The sequence below is a fragment of the Balaenoptera ricei genome, chromosome 5 (assembly GCF_028023285.1).
Source record: "Balaenoptera ricei isolate mBalRic1 chromosome 5, mBalRic1.hap2, whole genome shotgun sequence".
Classification (NCBI taxonomy): Eukaryota; Metazoa; Chordata; class Mammalia; order Artiodactyla; family Balaenopteridae; genus Balaenoptera; species Balaenoptera ricei.
The window spans coordinates 78,769,924-78,790,630 of record NC_082643.1 but is presented as its reverse complement, the minus strand read 5'-3'; the positions used below and the strand labels follow the sequence as shown (position 1 = coordinate 78,790,630).

Sequence of the window (20,707 nt, the reverse complement as noted above, 5' to 3'; positions counted from 1 at the left end):
ATTAGTAGTTTATTTCTTAAAATAAGATTCTGAGCTCAAATAAGTTTGAGATAACTGGGTTAGACAAATTTCAATAGTTTTTTTTCCCCCTCAATTTCTTGGCTAATGTTCAAGTTTACTGTCTTAAAGGGGGATGTATTGTGTGACCTTTTCCAAAATTATTTGACTATGGAACACAAATTGAGAACCACTGAACCTGTAGAAATGGGTGGATTGCCTATCCTTCAGGTGATTCTTTTTTTTTTTTTTTTTTTTAATTTAGTTATTTTTGGCTGCGTTGGGTCTTCGTTGCTGTGCCTGGGCGTTCTCCAGTTGCGGCGAGCGGGGGCTAGTCTTCGATGCGGTGCGCGGGCTTCTCACTGTGGTGGCTTCTCTTGTTGCGGAGCACCGGCTCTAGGCATGTGAGCTTCAGTAGTTATGGTGCACGGGCTCAGTAGTTGTGGCTCGTGAGCTCTAGAGTGCAGGCTCAGTAGTTGTGGCGCATGGGCTTAGTTGCTCCGCAGCATGTGGGATCTTCCTGGACCAGGACTCGAACCCCTGTCACCTGTGTTGGCAGGCGGATTCTTAACCACTACGCCCCCAGGGAAGCCCCCTTCAGGTGATTCTTTGTGAATATTTCTTACAGCTGAGGTTTGATAAGAAGTAGAGAGCAAAGGGTTTGAGGTTAGCCAGTTTATTAAGAGCCAAACTGAAGATAATCTAAAAGTCAGAATTTTTTTTTTTTGGCTGTGCGGCATGTGGGATCTTAGTTCCCAGACCAGGGATCGAACCCTCGACCCCTGTGTTGGACGTGCAGAGTCTTGACCACTGGACCTCCAGGGAAGTCCCTAAAAGTCACAATTTTAAAATACTATATATCAAAGGAAAAGGCTACTCTTCCCCGGAGTTCTTTTATAGTTCCTTGTTGTTCTGCAAATTGCCAAATGGTCTCGAGAACTTTTTCCTGTTCTGTGCTTCAGGGTACTCAGGGTCTTGATTTAAACTAGGTTTAGGCAAGCAGAACTCCTTAAAGGTTGACTTTTATTATTCTTGGATGTAAGTAGGTCATTAACATTTACTTTTTATCCTAAACACTGTTGGTACTATTACTATCAAATCCTAGAATTCTGTAGCTGTAAGAGATCTTCTTGGAAAGCATGGTACATAATGGAAAGGGGTTTGGAGCTGGAAAATCTGGGATTGTGCTACTAATGTGCAGGGTTGTTTCCAGTAAGTTTATGAACCTCTCTGAATCTGTTTCCTTATTTGTAAGATTAGAATGATGACAGCACACAATTCATTCAGTAGATGTTGAGAGTCTAGTAGGTACTGGGTAGTAGAAAAACAGCTTTAAGGGCACAAATGAAATAATGTATCAGGAATCCTTTACTGTCCAAATTTTTTCTGTTCTTGAGTGTAGATGGCAAGAGTTTGAACAACAAGGAATATCATCCTATCCAAATATATTTGGTCTCTGAGTTTCAGATAGCAAGTAGTGAGGGGTTGAGAGAATGAGGGATTAGTCCAAAAATTTATTTGACTCCATCCAGTTGTGTTTGGATTTTGAGAGTTTGGATAATGAGCGATACTTCTATAAGAAAGTATTCTATAAATGATGCAATGCTGTACAAAACGTTACCATTCTGAAGACAATGAGAGGGGTTTGCAGAGTATATCAGGTAGGGTAAATAATGATGTGGTAACAAAAGCCCTCACATCTTAGTGGTTTAAAACAACAAAGGTTTGTTGCTCAGTCAGGCTACATGTCCAGTTAGGGTCAGCAGGAGAGCTCTGTTCCAGTAATCATTTAGAGCTCCAGGTTGTCAGAGGCTCTATCTCAACACCTGCTTCCACATTTGTTAGGGAGGGGAGAAGATGTGATAAATTGCACATTGGCTCTTAAAGGCTCTACATGAAAGTGACACAGTAACTTCTACTGCCATTTCATTGGCCAAACAAGTCATATGACTGCAACCCAACTTCAAGGAGGTGGAGAACTGCAATTCTATCTCGTGCCCAGAAGGAGGAGAACGGGAATAGTCTTAAGAACAATCTAAGCAGACTTTATAGTACCGCAAGTTAATACAAAATCTGAATAAATCAAATCCAGATTATGTTTTTCAGTATTCCATTTAGAGAATAGAAAACAGCATTTCTTTGTGTATATATATATATAATCATAGAATTATGCTAATGAGAATTTAAAGAACGTATTTTATTAATTGGAACTGAAATGCTTTTGAAAACTCCCAATTAGACAAACTGTTTGGCCAAGTGGATTTCATTATTTTTTAATTATATGTCCATTCAATAAACATTTGTTAAATGTGGTGTGTATGAGGCAGGATGTTAGATACCATGAGGATAAAAAGATGAATGGGAAGTTTATACCCCAACAGAAAATAACTATAATTGAATTCTCTCTCTTTCCCTTTCTCTTTAAAACAACATTAAAAAAAAAAATTAACAGAATCTTTCAATATGATAAAACCTGATTATGTATATATACATCGTTACACTTTGCCTCTAACCATCTTTTTTGGTCTTAGGGATTATTTGGTGACAAGTTATAGAAAATTATTTAAACTAATTTAAGCAAAAAGAGTGTTTTGTTAGAAAAGGGATATAGCTTTATGTCAAAGAATCCAAGGGCAAGAAGTGCAGCTGAGTCTCAGAGGCAACTGGCATCAATAACAGAAAGTTAGGAGCTGGGCTGCTTGCCCCCTCCAGGTCTATGTGATCTCTTGTCAGTGTCTCTCTCTGCACATACACTTCATTCCTCTTTTTCTCTGTTGACTGGTTTTCTCTACTCTGCTGTTAAATGGGTGTGTTTAACCTAAGAGTTCATACGCTTAAAGGAAACTAACTAGAGCCTTTAGCAATTCCAAAAGAACTACTTTTTTTCTAAGTGCCACATCTTGGTTAGTTCTTAAGTTAACCACTATCAGAATTTGAAAATAATAGAGTTGGCCCTAAAATATCAATATAACAAGTTAGGGTAATTGACAACTTTGTAATAAAGGAGGCAGTTCTAATAGCTTAGGATGAAAGAAATCTGTGATGCTGGTGAAAGTTCTGCTACATAATTAACATCAGCTTGCAAATCTCCTGGGATAGGCTGATTAGAATAATCAGGATAAGAAGGTAGAACTGGAGCTGACTTGTGGCAACAATATCCCCTCCCTGAACACTGGCAAATGCCATCTCCATTGTAATCCTTTTAGCCATCCCTTCTCCCTCTCCCAAGGTACAGACTACTGAATTGTCTAACTCTTATTAAGTCACCTACTTTTGATGCTAATGCAGTGCTCCCTGGTTTCTTCCCATGGCTAATAATGCAGGAAGAAGGGAGCACTTAATAGACTGCTTTACGCTGTTCTTTTCTTTCTTTTTTTTAAAAATTTATTTATTTTATTTATTTTTTATTTTTGGCTGAGTTGGGTCTTCATTGCTGCGCACGGGTTTTCTCTAGCTGCAGCGAGCGGGGGCTGCTCTTCCTTGCCGTGCGTGGGCTTCTTGTTGCGGAGCACGGGCTCTAGGCACGTGGGCTTCAGTAGTTGTGGCATGTGGGCTCAGTAGTTGTGGCTCACGGGCTCTAGAGCGCAGGCTCAGTAGTTGTGGCACACGGGCTTAGTTGCCCCATGGCATGTGGGATCTTCCTGGACCAGGGCTCGAACCTGTGTCTCCTGCATTGGCAGGCGGATTCTTAACCACTGTGCCACGAGGGAAGCCCTACGCTGTTCTTTTCTATCCTCCAAATTGGTCTAGACACTCTACTTGGCATTTTACCCTTTAACATGATCGCCATATTTCTCCACCAACTTAACCTATTTTTATTCTTGATAAATTTCCATTCTTTTTCTGTAAACTGTGTACTTAGCTTCTCTAGAAAAGTTCCCTTGGCATTCTTTACCTATGCAATATCTCCTTTAGTTTTGGTTGAAAAACATCTGTAGCTTCACCTTAGCAGATGGCTGAAGGGATGGATTGTGGAGAGGTAGTATATGTTACCTGGAAGAGGGAATCCCCAGGAACAAATAACCACAGAGCAAGGCAAGTAAAAGCTGTATAAGAGATCAGGTGGGATTTGACAGGGATACATGTTAGGCTAAAAAAAAAAAGAGGAAGGGGTTGGGTTCAGATTGTAGAACATCTGGAACGTCATTCTAAGACATTCTTATAGACTTGTTGCTGTGCAAATGAATGGGTCTTCTTGGGTTCAGACTCGTAAAACTACCACAGGCTTGTTTACTCAGAAGGCTATCAGACAGGAACCACAGCTTGCCAGCAAGGCAGCATCACATATTCCTCATCAGTGGCTGTAATCCTCACAGCAGGCCATGTAAGCAGTTCATGTAGCCACCTGGGAGACATCTCTCCCCGTGAAAGCTTAGGTGCAAGGAGACAAAGCTCACAACAGGAAGATGCGAGAGCTGAGTTGGCTTAAAAACCTCGTGTCCCACAGGAGACAGTTCTCTCTTACAGGATTCCATAGACTTAGCTTCCAGGGTCCCCACAGGGAATGTGCCAATTACAAGAGCCACCACACTTAGGAAAGTCAAAGCTATGGCTTCTTAAGAGGTATTTATAATTCATCATTCCTCTGAGTCCAGATGCAAATTTACTAATCGGGGGATCATTTTTACTATAAGCAATGTTGCCAGGTAGCATAGTCGACATACCTACTTCCATCAGATTGCCAGGGGAATAGAGCCAAGAGAGTTAACTGAAGGTTAGTAGTAGAAGGCAAAAAGATTTTACCCACACTTGTCATTATCCACAGTGTTTTCCGTAGTCCTTTTCATTTGGGAAGTATTCAATAATATTCATTTTGCTTATGTTAATGTAGTGTGTTTTAACTCTTCGTGACAGAAAGTGTGAAATAGAGAGCTTGAGAGAAAGGGAAGACTGGAAAGGTAGGCAAGGACTACTAGGTTGTCAAAAACACTGAATTCCATACTAAAGATCTTGGCTTTTATTTATCTTGTAGGTGATCAGGGAAAAAAAAAGTTTTAAGTAAGCGTGATGTCAAGAATTACACTTTGGAAGGTTAACTTTGGCTATAGTGTGAAGAGCCAAAGGCTGGTTGGTTCATTTCTAGTAAATATTTGCCTTTCTTTGGGGAGATATTTCTCTGATAAGCAGAAAGAGGGAATACTCAATTCTGTGCTCTGCAGGAGTTTAGAATTGCTGGACAGCTTCAGCATGGTCCACTGGATGGAGGGGCCTGAACCAGTTCGTCTTTCTAAATTTATTCGCCATCCCCCCCAACCCCCAACTTGAAGACTGAGAGTTTGGGAGGACTGCTCTGAACTGCCTGAGAAAATTGGATTAACACTAAGAAATAATCCTCGCCTCCACTGGTCTCCACTGATCGCCATTTGACTCACTAGCATGCCTTATTTTGCTTTTTGCCAGAGTTAAATTATAGAACAGTCTTTTGGTGGCTTTTTCACTTCTTTTCTTTCTTTCTTTCTTTTTCCCTTTTTTTTGGTTTGGTTTGGTTTTTTTAGGCCTGATTGTAGGGCAAGCCAGGGAGTTTCTTTAATGGCTAACTGGTTTAACATTTGTAGTGATTAACCATTTCTAATTATGAGCAGTTGAGAAACCTAGTGCTTCACGTTTTTCTCCTCTCTATTGCTTACATTGCCCTTTTGACCCTTTCCTTACCCAGCTTACACTGTTCTATCTAATATAAAATACAGTTCATAAAATCTGATTGATCCTACAGCAGAGTCAAGTTGATCTGTGATGGGCTCATTATGTTCCGAGAACTCAGGCAATTTTGCTTGATTATATTTGTGTCTAGAGAGTACTGATTGATTACTTTTTTCCATCACCATAAAGCTACAAAGAAGACAGAAACACTGACTGGATTTGGTTCAGGTCAGTAAAAGATAAAATTACGGTTATACAGATTATTACTTTTTATGGTATATAAGACAGCTATGTGCACATGCCAAACATAAAGTATCCAGCAGGAATTTAGCAGTGGTTTGCCGTCATATTTATGGTATGATTTTCATCCTTGTGCCACAGCAAATACATGGTTAAATTCACAGAATCTAAGGAGGTGGGGGTGCTAAGGAAATCTTTTGTTTTGACCTGTCGTCAAGTCAAAGGGCTGTTTTTTAAAGTAAATATTTTGTTATAATCATGCTATGGTCTTCAGAGTATCAATTGTGATAACTTCTATAGATGAGTTGGGGATTAAAAGGCCATATAATATTAGTTTCGCTGATTTTTAAAATGTAGCTTGTTCTACTACAAGCTGTTAGTACCAACAGACAGTTGAGGGATGAAAATGTACTTTTGATGTTAATGTGGGTCAGCACTTCACCCTATAAGAAATAGTGACAGAAGTTGGGAGGGAGCCAAGTGGGGCAAAATCTGTGAGGCATTTGTATTTGGTGAATAAATGCCATATTGGCACTTAATTGCAATAATGATGAACTTAGTATTTTGTTATATTAGGAGTGATGTGGTAAGTACTCTTTTTTTCTTGCTTATTGTCTTTTTGCTTTTAGTTTGGTCAGTCTTACTGATAAAGCATTTAAGTCTGCTCTATGGCTCTCTTCTAGATAGCTAACCTTGATAACCTAGATAACAAATCAACTACACCCTGAGTCTGCTTCCCAATTTGGACAATGAGGGTAAATACCTACTCTACCTTCTAACAAGGTAGCTGTGGGTTACAAATGAGAATACTTTAAAAGCAAGAAGCAATGTGATGTACTTGACAGTGTATGGTCTTTAGAGCCAGTCTTGGATTCAAATTGAACCCTGCTACTCACCAGATAGATATATGTAGCCTTACTTCACTTCAGGGTCCTCACGTGTAAGGGGAAAGCGGAATGACCCCATTGCTTAAGTGTCTGTGACAACTGAATGCTCCATTCAATGTAAAGTATTCCATGTTACCCTGCACATTTGCACACTGAAGAAGTGGTAGCTGCTTTTACAAATTCAGATTCTTACTCAGTTCTTCCACGTTCTACTTACTTAATCCATTTATCTTAAGAGAAAACTGAAGATGGAGGAGGTAAAGTGGTTTGTTAGAATTATACAGCTGAGTGAGTGGCTCAGTTATTGACTCAAGTTCTTTCTGCTCTACCACTTAGGCTACCACTAATAAGTGACCATGTGGGAAAATGACAGCAGAAGCGCCCCCCACCAACTAACTCTGAACTGACTCATGGTTTTAACCTAACGCACTCTCTTCCCTCTGTAAAATGTACTTACTGATCCCAGGGGCCAAGTGATTACTCATGGCTGAGTAGGCTACTCCACAGCAGACCTGCATGACTCTGTGCCTACCTGTTGAGTTGGGTACTTACCAAAAGTTGGTTGTGTTTATTCACAAACCTGTTTTTAACAGTTATGCTTGTTATGGTAACTATAAAACATTGGTAAACATGTAAATTCATGAGAGTGTAAGGAAAAGAGAATTCATTCTTTGAAAATTAAGTTGACTGCTTTGGGACGTCATCTCAATATAAATGAATTATTAACAAATTTGCTATGAAATTTGATGAAGGCTGGATAACTGTAAAAGACTAGCGGGAACATCATCAAAGTCTAAACCAGAGGCTGTCAAAGTGTTCAAGTCCATGGTCCAGCTAACTGGTCATTAGACTATTAGTGGTTCTCAAGGAAATAAGGAGCCCACACCAGAAAGTAAATTAACTACATCATTAAGCACACCGTTTGGTTCAGCTGAGGGTTTTTTCGTGGTAAGACTTTCTCCTTGAAGGAAGCGGTGCATTAATTTACATTCTGGCGCAAGTTTTTTATGTCGTGGTGGATAGACCATTGGACTAATGGATTCTGTATTCATATTCTTTCAGAAGTGCTTTTAAGTTCTCTCTCCATTTATAGAAGCAATAAGTGGAAATCATAGATGATGGGTCATTGTGAGCATGGCTTATGCAAGAAAGAGGACCCAAGCTCAGTAGGAGGCCCACGTCAAATATATGGCATTAACCCTATATGAAAAGATTTGTGAATGAATGTGCATTTATGTTTAAGTTGAGATAAAACCTTTAAGAATACGTAAATATAATTTTTATGCTTACTAACTTTTTCATTTAATGGACCAGCTATGGGTTTCATCCAACAAGGGGGCTTTTATCATACTCAGAGTTCCAGCTTAACTGGAAATATATCTTTCACCTCTGCAGCTATCTTAGCATCCTGTGCTTGCCCCTGTATATTTTTACCATGCTGTATTGCAGTTTTAAAATTGAATGTCAGTGCCTGTATTGTAAGTGCTTCAAAAGCCATAGTCCTTTCTGTAACCTTCATAGAGTTTCCAGTCTTGGGAAGAAGGCAGACATTAAGTAAATAATTTCAGTGAGACTATTGAATTACCTGAGCAAGTAGTTTGGAATGCTATGTGACCATATAGCAAGGAGACATAATTTAGTTTAAAGGTTAAAATTTACCCCACTCATTTTTTTTTTCACCTTGATCTTATATAAGTATATATCACAATACTTTTAGGGTACACAAAGAAATAAAATGCTTGTATTAGATGGCTATTACCATGAAATTAGTCTTGAGTCTTCAGTGTATATGAGAGTTCTCAACTGCTGTTTTCAATCTACTGTGTAACTTACAAAGCTAAACTAAATCTCTTAGCCTGTTACAGCTGATTTTAAATTCAATACTTATTTTTAATTTTCATTTACTGTTTTTTTTTCACACACACACACTGTATTTTATTTTTACAAGAGATAAACAGACTGACACCAAGCATTGTACATGGATGACCACAATAAAAGCAACAATGATTGCAATTACCAAACATGAAACACACTCATACTATGTCATAATATTGACATTCAGTCCAGTAATCCTCCACTGTAACAGCTCCTTTACTTTGCAGTGAAAATTGATTTGTATATTCTTTGCCTCTGAGTCCTTGTGGGATTTTTTTTTTTTTAATTCAAACAGAAAGTCACAAAAATTATACTCATCCTCATCAGTTCACTCAGTCCCATGTAATTAATTTTTTTTTTCATCTTGATCTTTTGTTAGCACTTTTATGAGTTTATCAGTTTTTCATTAGAGTTTTGAAAATGTTTATTCATTCAGTTCAGCAGTACAGTCAGTTACCAGAAACCTGTACTTGTCAGAGTCTTTTCCATGAATTTCTTGAAGATGAAACCCTTTTATAGGAACATATTTGCAAAACCATCAGAGTACACCCAGAACTGTCTGTAAATGACAAAAGACTTAAAAATGACCATGGTTAAAGATTTGATGAAAGTTCATAATAATGCAGTTGACAAGAAAATTAGTTATTTCTGAGATATACATTTTAAAGTAATAACTAGGATTATGACTTATAACATTATACCAGAACATATAAGATTTTTAGAAATTTCATGTAATGTCCAAAACATTTATATTAACATATTTCCATACAAATAACCCAATGAAAGTTTAGTATTAGTTGTTTTGTTTGTTTTTTTTTTTATACTGCAAGTTCTTATTCGTCACCAATTTTATGCACATCAGTGTATACATGTCAATCCCAATAGCCCAATTCAGCACACCACCATCACCACCCCACCGCAGTTTTCCCCCCTTGGTGTCCATATGTCTGTTCTCTACATCTGTGTCTCAACTTCTGCCCTGCAAACCGGCTCATCTGTACCATTTTTCTAGGTTCCACATACATGCGTTAATATACGATATTTGTTTTTCTCTTTCTGACTTACTTCACTCTGTATGACAGTCTCTAGATCCATCCACGTCTCAACAAATGACTCAATTTCGTTCCTTTTTATGGCTGAGTAATATTCCATTGTATATATGTACCACAACTTCTTTATCCATTCGTCTGTTGATGGGCATTTAGGTTGCTTCCATGACCTGGCTATTGTAAATAGTGCTGCAATGAACATTCAGGTGCATGTGTCTTTTTGAATTACGGTTTTCTCTGGGTATATGCCCAGTAGTGGGATTGCTGGGTCATATGGTAATTCTATTTTTAGTTTGTGTTTTTTTGTTTTTTTTTTAAGATGTTAGCTATGAGTTTTTTTTTTTTTTTTAATTTATTTATTTATTTTTGGCTGTGTTGGGTCTTCGTTTCTGTGCGAGGGCTTTTCTCTAGTTGTGGCAAGCAGGGGCCATTCTTCATCGCGGTGCGCGGGCCTCTCACTATCGTGGCCTCTCTTGTTGCGGAGCACAGGCTCCAGACGCGCAGGCTCAGTAGTTGTGGCTCATGGGCCTAGTTGCTCCGCGGCATGTGGGATCTTCCCAGACCAGGGCTCAAACCCGTGTCCCCTGCATTAGCAGGCAGATTCTCAACCACTGTGCCACCAGGGAAGCCCTATTTTTAGTTTTTTAAGGAACCTCCATATTGTTCTCCATAGTGGCTGTATCCATTTACACTCCCACCAACAGTGCACGAGGGTTCCCTTTTCTCCACACCCTCTCCAGCATTTGTTGTTTGTAGATTTTCTGATGATGCCCATTCTAACTGGTGTGAGGTGATACCTCATTGTAGTTTTGATTTGCATTTCTCTAATAATTAGTGATGATGAGCATCTTTTCATGTGCTTCGTGGCTGTCTGTATGTCTTCTTTGGAGAAATGTCTATTTAGGTCTTCTGCGCATTTTTGGATTGGGTTGTTTGTTTCTTTAATACTGAGCTGCATGAGCTGTTTATATATTTTGGAGATTAATCCTTTGTCCGTTGATTTGTTTGCAAATATTTTCTCCCATTCTGAGGGTTGTCTTTTCGTCTTGTTTATGGTTTTGTTTGCTGTGCAAAAGCTTTTAACTTTCATTAGGTCCCATTTGTTTATTTTTGTTTTTATTTCCATTACTCTAGGAGGTGGATCAAAAAAGATCTTGCTGTGATTTATGTCAAAGAGTGTTCTTCCTATGTTTTCCTCTAAGAGTTTTATAGTGTCCAGTCTTACATTTAGGTCTCTAATCCATTTTGAGTTTATTTTTGTGTATGCTGTTAGGGAGTATTCTAATTTCATTCTTTTACATGTAGCTGTCCAGTTTTCCCAGCACCACTTATTGAAGAGACTGTCTTTTCTCCATTGTATATCCTTGCCTCCTTTGTCATAGGTTAGTTGACCATAGGTGCGTGGGTTTATCTCTGGGCTTTCTATCTTGTTCCATTGATCTATGTTTCTGTTTTTGTGCCAGTACCATATTGTCTTGATTACTGTAGCTTTGTAGTATAGTCTGAAGTCAGGGAGTCTCATTCCTCCAGCTCCGATTTTTTCCCTCAAGACTGCTTTGGCTACTCGGGGTCTTTTGTGTCTCCATACAAATTTTTTTTTTTTTTTTTTAGAAATTCACGTTCTTTTATTTATTTATTTATTTATTTATGACTGTGTTGGGTCTTTGTTTCTCTGCGAGGGCTTTCTCTAGTTGTGGCAAGTGGGGACCACTCTTCATCACGGTGCGCGGGCCTCTCACCATCGCGGGCTCTCTTGTTGCGGAGCACAGGCTCCAGACGCGCAGGCTCAGTAATTGTGGCTCACGGGCCCAGTTGCTCCGTGGCATGTGGGATCTTCCCAGACCAGGGCTCGAACCCGTGTCCCCTGCATTGGCAGGCAGATTCTCAACCACTGCGCCACCAGGGAAGCCCTCCATACAAATTTTAAGATGATTTGTTCTAACTCCATAAAAAATGCCATTGGTAATTTGATAGGGATTGCATTGAATCTGTAGATTGCTTTGGGTAGTATAGTCATTTTCACAGTGTTGATTCTTCCAATCCAAGAACATGGTATATCTCTCCATCTGTTGATATCATCTTTAATTTCTTTCATCAGTGTCTTATAGTTTTCTGCATACAGGTCTTTTGTCTCCCTAGGTAGGTTTATTCCTAGGTATTTTATTCTTTTTGTTGCAGTGGTAAATAGGAGTGTTTCCATAATTTCTCTTTCAGATTTTTCATCATTAGTGTATAGGAATGCAAGACATTTCTGTGCATTAATTTTGTATCCTGCAACTTTACCATATTCATTAATTAGCTCTAGCAGTTTTCTGGTGGCAGTTTTAGGATTCTCTATGTATAGTATCATGTCATCTGCAAACAGTGACAGTTTTACTTCTTCTTTTCCAATTTGTGTTCCTTTTATTTCTTTTTTTTCTCTGATTGCCGTGCCTAGGACTTCCAGAACTATGTTGAATAATAGTGGTGAGAGTGGACATCCTTGTCTCATTCCTGATCTTAGAGGAAATGCTTTCAGTTTTTCACCATTGAGAATGATGTTTGCTGTAGGTTTGTCATATATGGCCTTTATTATGTTGAGGTAGGTTCCCTTTATGCCCACTTTCTGGAGAGTTTTTATCATAAATGGGTGTTGCATTTTGTCAAAAGCTTTTTCTGCATCTATTGAGGTGATCATATGGTTTTTATTGTTCAATTTGTTAATACGGTGTATCACATTGATTGATTTGCATATATTGAAGAATCCTTGCATCCCTGGGATAAATCCCACTTGATCATGGTGTATGATCCTTTTAATGTGTTGCTGGATTCTGTTTGCTAGTATTTTGTTGAGGATTTTTGCATCTATATTCATCAGTGATATTGGTCTGTAATTTTCTTTTTTTGTAGTGTCTTTGTCTGGTTTTGGTATCAGGGTGATGGTGGCCTCATAGAATGAGTTTGGGAGTGTTCCTTCCTCTGCAATTTTTTGGAAGAGTTTGAGAAGGATAGGTGTTAGCTCTTCTCTAAATGTTTGATAGAATTCACCTGTGAAGCCATCTGGTCCTGGACTTTTGTTTGTTGGAAGATTTTTAATCACAGTTTCAATTTCATGACTTGTGATTGGTCTGTTCATATTTTCTGTTTCTTCCTGGTTCAGTCTTGGAAGGTTATACCTTTCTAAGAATTTGTCCATTTCTTCCAGGTTGTCCATTTTATTGGCATAAAGTTGCTTGTAGTAGTCTCTTAGGATGCTTTGTATTTCTGCGGTGTCCGTTGTAACTTCTCCTTTTTCATTTCTGATTTTATTGATTTGAGTCCTCTCCCTCTTTTTCTTGATGAGTCTGGCTAATGGCTTATCAATTTTGTTTATGTTCTCAAAGAACCAGTTTTTAGTTTTATTGATCTTTGCTATTGTTTTCTTTGTTTCTATTTCATTTATTTCCGCTCTGATCTTTATGATTTCTTTCCTTCTGCTAACTTTGGGTTTTGTTTGTTCTTCTTTCTCTAATTTCTTTAGGTGTAAGGTTAGATTGTTTACTTGAGATTTTTCTTGTTTCTTTAGGTAGGCTTGTATAGCTATAAACTTCCCTCTTAGAACTGCTTTTGCTGCATCCCATAGGTTTTGGGTCGTCGTGTTTTCATTGTCATTTGTCTCTAGGTATTGTTTGATTACCTCTTTGATTTCTTCAGTGATCTCTTGGTTATTTAGTAACGTATTGTTTAGCCTCCATGTGTTTGTGTTTTTTACGTTTTTTTCCCTGTAATTCATTTCTAATCTCATAGGGTTGTGGTCAGAAAAGATGCTTGAAATGATTTCAGTTTTCTTAAATTTACTGAGGCTTGATTTGTGACCCAAGATGTGATCTAACCTGGAGAATGTTCCGTGCGCACTTGAGAAGAACATGTAATCTGCTGTTTTTGGATGGAATGTCCTATAAATATCAATTAAATCTATCTGGTCTATTGTGTCATTTAAAGCTTCTGTTTCCTTATTTATTTTCATTTTGGATGATCTGTCCATTGGTGTAAGTGAGGTGTTAAAGTTCCCCACTATTATTGTGTTACTGTCAATTTCCTCTTTTATAGCTGTTAGCAGTTGCCTTATGTATTGAGGTGCTCCTATGTTGGGTGCATATATATTTATAATTGTTATATCTTCTTCTTGGATTGATCCCTTGATCATTATGTAGTGTCCTTCCTTGTCTCTTGTAACGTTCTTTATTTTAAAGTCTATTTTATCTGATATGAGTATAGCTACTCCAGCTTTCTTTTGATTTCCATTTGCATGGAATATCTTTTTCCACCCCCTCACTTTCAGTCTGTATGTGTCCCTAGGTCTGAAGTGGGTCTCTTGTAGACAGCATATATATGGGTCTTGTTTTTGTATCCATTCAGCAAGCCTGTGTCTTTTGGTTGGGGCATTTAATCCATTCACGTTTAAGGTAATTATCGATAGTTATGTTCCCATGACCATTTTCTTAATTGTTTTGGGTTTGTTTTGGTAGGTCCTTTTCTACCCTTGTGTTTCCCGCTTAGAGAAGTTCCTTTAGCATTTGTTGTAGAGCTGGTTTGGTGGTGCTGAATTCTCTTAGCTTTTGCTTGTCTGTAAAGCTTTTGATCTCTCCATGAAATCTAAATGAGATCCTTGCCAGGTAGAGTAATCTTGGTTGTAGGCTCTTCCCTTTCATCACTTTAAGTATATCATGCCACTTCCTTCTCGCTTGTAGAGTTTCTGCTGAGAAATCAGCTGTTAACCTTATGGGAGTTCCCTTGTATGTTATTTGTCGTTTTTCCCTTGCTGCTTTCAATAATTTTTCTTTGTCTTTAATTTTTGCCACTTTGATTACTATGTGTCTCGGCGTGTTTCTCCTTGGGTTTATCCTGTATGGGACTCTCTGCACTTCCTGGACTTGGGTGGCTATTTCCTTTCCCACGTTAGGGAAGTTTTTGCCTATAATCTCTTGAAATATTTTCTCTGGTCCTTTCTCTCTGTCTTCTCCTTCTGGGACCCCTATAATGTGAATGTTGTTGCATTTAATGTTGTCCCAGGTCTCTTAGGCTGTCTTCATTTCTTTTCATTCTTTTTTCTTTAGTCTGTTCCGCAGCAGTGAATTCCACCATTCTGTCTTCCAGGTCACTTATCCGTTCTTCTGCCTCAGTTATTCTGCTATTGATTCCTTCTAGTGTAGTTTTCATTTCAGTTATTGTATTGGTCATCTCTGTTTGTTTGTTCTTTAATTCTTCTAGGTCTTTGTTAATCATTTCTTGCATCTTCTCAGTCTTTGCCTCCATTCTTATTCCGAGGTCCTGGATCATCTTCACTATCATTATTCTGAATTCTTTTTCTGGAAGGTTGCCTATCTCCACTTCATTTAGTTGTTTTTCTGGGGTTTTTTCTTGTTCCTTCATCTGGTGTATAGCCCTCTGCCTTTTCATCTTGTCTGTCTTTCTGTAAATGTGGTTTTTGTTCCACAGGCTGCAAGATTGTAGTTTTTCTTGCTTCTGCTGTCTGCCCTCTGGTGGTTGAGGCTATCTAAGAGGCTTGATGGGAGGCTCTGGTGGTGGGTAGAGCTGACTGTTGCTGTTTCGGTCAGAGCTCCGTAAAGCTTTAATCCACTTGACTGTTGATGGGTGGGGCTGGGTTCCCTCCCTGTTGGTTGTTTTGCCTGAGGCAACCCAACACTGGAGCCTACCTGGGCTCTTTGGTGGGGCTAATGGCAGACTCTGGGAGGGCTCACGCCAAGGAGTACTTCCCAGAACCTCCGCTGCCAGTGTCCTTGTCCCCATGGTGAAACTGAGCCAGCCCCCGCCTCTGCAGGAGACCCTCCAACACTAGCAGGTAGGTCTGGTTCAGTCTCCCCCAGGGTCACTGCTCCTTCCCCTGGGTCCCGATGCGCACACTGTTCCATGTGCACCCTCCAAGAGTGGGATCTCTGTTTCCCCCAGTCCTGTCGAAGTCCTGCAGTCAATTCTCACTAGGCTTCAAGGTCTGATTCTCTATGAATTCCTCCTCCCGTTGCCGGACCCCCAGGTTGGGAAGCCTGATGTGGGGCTCAGAACTTTCACTCCAGTGGGTGGACTTCTGTGGTATAAGTGTTCACCAGTCTGTGAGTCACCCACCCGGCAGTTATGGGATTTGATTTTACTCTGATTGCGCTCCTCCTACCCTCTCACTGTGGCTTCTCCTTTGTCTTTGGATGTGGGGTATCTTTTTTGGTGAGTTCCAGTGTCTTCCTGTCGATGATTGTCCAGCAGCCAGTTGTGATTCTGGTGCTCTCGCAAGAGGGAGTGAGAGCACGTCCTTCTACTCCGCCATCTTGGTTAATCCTCTTCATTTACTGTTTAATCAGAAATATTTCCCAAATATTTTTAACAGAGTGAAAGATTTAACATTGTGCTAGAAATTTAATTTTGGATATCAGAGTGTGTTTCTAAACTTGTTTTTATTACAAAAGAGATTTTGATGCCATGTGTTTGTAGTAACGAGTGGAAAGAGTGCAAAGATAAGCAATGTTAACAGCCCAGGGTTCATCTACCCACACTTTAAATTTCTGATTTCTTAAATAGATTGTAGATTGATTTTTAACTATAAGCTAAATATGACTCTAGACTCCATATTCCTAGCTATTTTGTTGCTAAGTACATAATTAAAGCTAAGTTTGTCTAAAGCTACCCTCAGTCCCCCCTGAAACTGTATCCTTCTTACTTCCTTATTTCTGTTAATATTACCATTCTTCCAGCCCCCCACATTGGAAAATGCCGTCCTCTTTGACTTCTTCCTGTCCATTTGCCACAGACATTTTATCAGGCCTGTTTCTGTAGTATCTTTAACAGCCACCCCCCTTTCAGATCTCATTGCTTCCTGCCAAGGTTACTATCCTCTCACCTCAAAGAGTTTTCTGATTTTCCTACCAATGGCATCTTCCCTCACAAATCCATTCTTCACTTACCAAATTAATTTTTTTGGGGTATACCTCAAAATTCTTAACTCAGGAACCTCATCTTCTCCCGAATAAAGGACATACTTACCTCTTGATAATTAGTAAGGGTTTCATTCAAAACCCTCTTCTGCTATATTTTAAGATCGTTCAAGGTCTGTGCCATTAATTTATTCATTTATTCTTTGGTTTAAATTCAGTAAAAGTTTGAATGTCGTGCACTATACAAGTTGTTACAGATATAGTGGCCCCTGCCCTGATGGATTGTACTGTCTATTTTTTCATCTTTGAGTTCTTTCTGCTTATAGCAAAATTTATTGAGTTTATATAAATACAGGATTTCTTTTACATTTATAATGTTTGCTTTTAATGAGTTTGGGGAAGAGGTACAGAATTTTTATTTCTGGAATTAAAGTTAAAATTAAATCTCAAATCTTTCTTAACCTGGGTAAATACTGGACTGACATTTTCTGCTGTCATACATTTTTAAATGTTAGTGGAATTATATCAGTCTTCAAATTTTTAAAATAAGCCAAATTCTCATAAAAGACCTAATTTGACAGAGCTTTAAAAGTGTCCTGGAATTATCAAACTTTAAAGTGTTCTTTGAAATCATGTGTTGTAACTTATTCTTTTTATAGTTGAGGGGAAAATTGGGGAGGTGAAGTGCTGCTAAGTTAGTACAGTAAAATTAATTCTTGATGTGTTTTATGCAATATGTAGTACACACTTAAAACTATAGGAATAGATTCATTAAAATTGATTACTCATAAAACAAATACTGTTTTCTTAAAAACTCTATGTGAAGAGAGGTTTGTATAATAATGATTACACATATAAACCAGTTACTAAATGGTTGTAATTTAAATTGTTGAGTGAAGCCATAGCTTTAAAAGCCATACTGTTGAAGTGAGCTCATCTGCAGTCTATCTTAATGACATCTGTGTTGCTATTGTCATACTGAATAATGTCATCTTTTAAATTCACAGACTAACATTTGAGCAGTTTTGAAGCAGAAATTGCATGTGGATTCCTTAATTACATTTTAAAAAATGTATTCATAATTGACACTTACCTATTTTAAATACTGTGTGAGCTTTTGTATCTCAAATTTAAGTAAAGCAAAGTTATTAAAACAAGAAAGAGGTACAGAATATAATTTGATAATCAGTTTTAAGAAAGAAATGTCAGTCTGAAAAGATATCTGCTGTTTAGCCAGTAGATTTCAAAGTGATACAAATTTTATGCCTAAAGAATGAAATAGAAAAGAGAAGTTCTTAAAGTAATATATTGTGATTTTTCTCTTAAGTTGAAAGATACTAAAAAGGTTTTGTCACCAGAGGTAAATGTTTTCTAATATTCTTTTAACATTTGGTTCTTAAGTTTATTTTATAATTTCAAAAATGTACATAATAAGTATATATCTTTTATTATTGCTTTTATAGTTATTGGATTCATTCATTCATTAGAGAAATATTTATTCAGCACCTGTCTTTCAGGTACTGTTTTAAGTGCTAGGACTACAGCAGTGAGTCAAACAAAGCTGTACTGCAGCTGACTTTGTGGTGAGGGTAAAGATAATAATAAGGGAATAGCATCTAATATGCCAGGGGGTGATAAGTGCTGTGAAAAAAATCAAGAAGGTCAAGGGGATAGAGAATGATGAGGGATCTAATTTATATAGAGTAGCCTGTGCAAACCATTTTGATAATTTAACAATGTAATGCCTTTTAGTATGTATTGCTCTTTCATAAATAATTACCCTAGGAAGGACTTCTCATCAGAAATGCATAAATTTTTGAGCGAAACAATATTATTGTGTAGTAAAAGTTGATGGGACAGAAGAAAAAGTGTTATTTAAATAAATGCTGAATTCCATGCCATGAAAACCTTAATGCATAAGTTTACTACATATTTTTCATAAAGTATTTGGCCCAAGAATTCAGTTAAAGCCGGGAAATATTTCTGTAAACCCCTTTCTATCGGGGGGCTATAACAAGCTACTTTATCAGTAGATCATTTTTTAATGTATTTTGTTAGAGTAAAGATTTTTCCCCAAAATGCCCATGCTTAAGACAGGCTTAAGCTTAGGCGAAAATTGTTAGAGACCTAGCTATAAAGGATTTTGAGCAAATTCTGTCTTTGAGGAGTATTTTCCAACTTTGCTTGCCTAAATTCTCTCCATTTGTCATCATTTCCATTATTCAATATGACATTTAAAATTTTTGTTGCAATAGTGATCTTTTATTTTTTAAGTCTTTTATTTAAATATTCTATTTTAATGGTCATGTTATCCTCGTTCTAAGTTCTAATTTGTTTTTTCTTTGAACTTGCTAGGAGGTAAGAGAAGATACCAGCACATTTTTTTTTTTTTTTTTTGTGGCGTGTGAGCTCTAGAGCACATGGGCTCAGTGGTAGAGGTATGCGGACTTAGTTGCCCCGCAGCATGTGGGATCTTAGTTCCCCGACCAGGGGTCGAACCCATATCCCCTGCATTGAAAGGTGGATTCTTTTTTTTTTCCTTTATACAGCAGGTTCTCATTAGTTATCCATTTTATACATATTAGTGTGTATATGTCAATCCCAATCTCCCAATTAATCAGTACCAGCAAATTTTTAAAGAGCTAGATCTCTAATTCTGTCATTTCATTTCTTAATTCTTTAGTTTCTCCTCTAATCTTTATTATTTCATGACTCCTTTTAGAGGGCTTATTTGGTTTCAACTTGAATAGACTGACTAGTGCATGTCTTTTCTTTCCTTTTTAAATAATCAATGCATTTAGAAAGTCATAAATCTTACAGTAGAGGAAATATCCCACCTACAATGATTATCCAAGCCATCCACTGTGCTTAGGTGCCGTTTCTTTTTCTTTTATCAAAGTCTTCACTTTTTTTGCTCCAGTGCTTCTGCCTGCAGTCAACAATCTCACCTTCCTGTTGGATCATTCTCATCATTCTAATATGTTCTGTGTTTTTTAAAATCAACAAATAAACAAGCAGGCAAAACAAATCCATTGCCTTGATTCCTCAACTCTTCCAGCTGTAATCTCATTCCACAGCCTCACTACTGAGCAGAATTTTCTGAAGGAGTTGTCTGTACATGCTCTCTCTTATTTCTCATCTTCCGTTAACTCTTCAACCCACCGCAGTCTGGCTTTGGTCCCCAACCCTTTACTGAAACTGCTCCTATCTGATTTGGCAAAATTTTTATGTTGCCAATTCCAGTGGACATTTTTCTTTGCACATGGTACCTGACCTCTCATTTGACATTGTGACCATGCCTTTTGCATTGAAACACCTTTATCCCTTGACTTGCCTAACACCATAGGCTGCTGATTTTCCTCTACTTCATTGGTTGTTCCTTCTTAGTGTCCTTTGCCTTTATCTGTTACAGTTCCTTGGAGCTTGGATCTGAGCTCCAGGAACATTTATCCAACTACCTGACATCTCCACCTAGATGTCTCAAAGTTGCCTCTAACTTATCAAGAAATTAACACTAATTTTAAAAATATCATAGCTAATGAGAAAGTATGATAAAAGGACTGGATATAAGATAAATGTACTTAATACTTTTATTATAATAGCAATAACCATGTGGAAATGCTAGAAAAAATTTATTGTATTTACAACAGTGAAAAAAGAGAAAATAAAAGAACATGATAAAAATTTTAATAAGAAAGGCACAGGACCTATAGTTAAAAGATTTAAAAATCTTATTAATGAGCATAAGATCTGAACAAACTAAAAAACATATGCTTGGATGTGAAGCCTTGATATCATAAAATGCCAACCATCTTAAAATTAGTACACAAATTTAATGCAATTCCAGTTAGAATCTCAATAGGGTTGGATTTTTTTTTAAATATTTATTTATTTATTTGGCTGTGCCAGTCGTGTGCAGGATCTTTTAGTTGCAGCATGTGGGATCAAACCTGGGCCCCCTGCACGGGGAGCATGGAGTCTTAGCCACTGGACCACCAGGGAAGTCCCTAGGGTTGGATATTTTTGTTGAGAGGATTGGGTAATATTATTTTAAAGTATATATAGAAGAGTACATATTCAAAATTAGTTTAAAATTTATTGTAAAAGAATATATGTG

The 20,707-nt window shown here is 37.8% G+C and overlaps 1 protein-coding gene across 2 annotated transcripts in view; it reads left to right on the top strand.

Moving 5' to 3' along the window:
* Positions 1–20,707, top strand: part of KLHL5 (kelch like family member 5) — an 88,717-nt gene that overhangs the window by 1,985 nt on the left and 66,025 nt on the right. The window lies entirely within an intron of this gene.